Consider the following 397-nt stretch of genomic DNA (forward strand, 5'->3'; position numbering starts at 1 on the left):
GGAAAGCGGGCGGCGAGTCCCATAGAAAGCAGGCAGCAGACCCCACTGAATGCAGAGACTGCGATCGGACGGTGGTTCCACCGGAAGCAGGCAGGGGGTGCCATAGAAAGTAGGCAGTGGTTACCACTGGATGCAGACAAGTCCCATAGAAAGCAGGCAGCGAGTTCCAGAGAAAGCAGGCGGCGGGTCTTGCAGAGCGCCCGGCACGGGCGTGATGACCCACTTCGTGGCTTGCTTGGGGTCAAGGGCCTCAGGCGGGGAGCTGCGGCCGCGGGAGGCGGGGTCTGCCCAGGGGGAGGTGGGGGGGGGGGCACCGGGGATGGTGTCGGGGTCTCCTGGAAAGCTGGCCTGGGGGACAGGCTGGGCCCCTGTGACCCCCGTGTCTCTGCCCACGCAG

The 397-nt window shown here is 67.0% G+C and overlaps 1 protein-coding gene across 1 annotated transcript in view; it reads left to right on the forward strand.

The window, feature by feature from the left end:
* The window catches only part of SLC8A2 (solute carrier family 8 member A2), a 29,826-nt gene that overhangs the window by 27,231 nt on the left and 2,198 nt on the right, over positions 1-397 (forward strand). The gene's annotated exons all lie outside the window — the stretch shown is intronic.

This window comes from Panthera onca, chromosome E2 (assembly GCF_046562875.1).
Source record: "Panthera onca isolate mPanOnc1 chromosome E2, mPanOnc1 haplotype 2, whole genome shotgun sequence".
NCBI lineage: Eukaryota > Metazoa > Chordata > Mammalia > Carnivora > Felidae > Panthera > Panthera onca.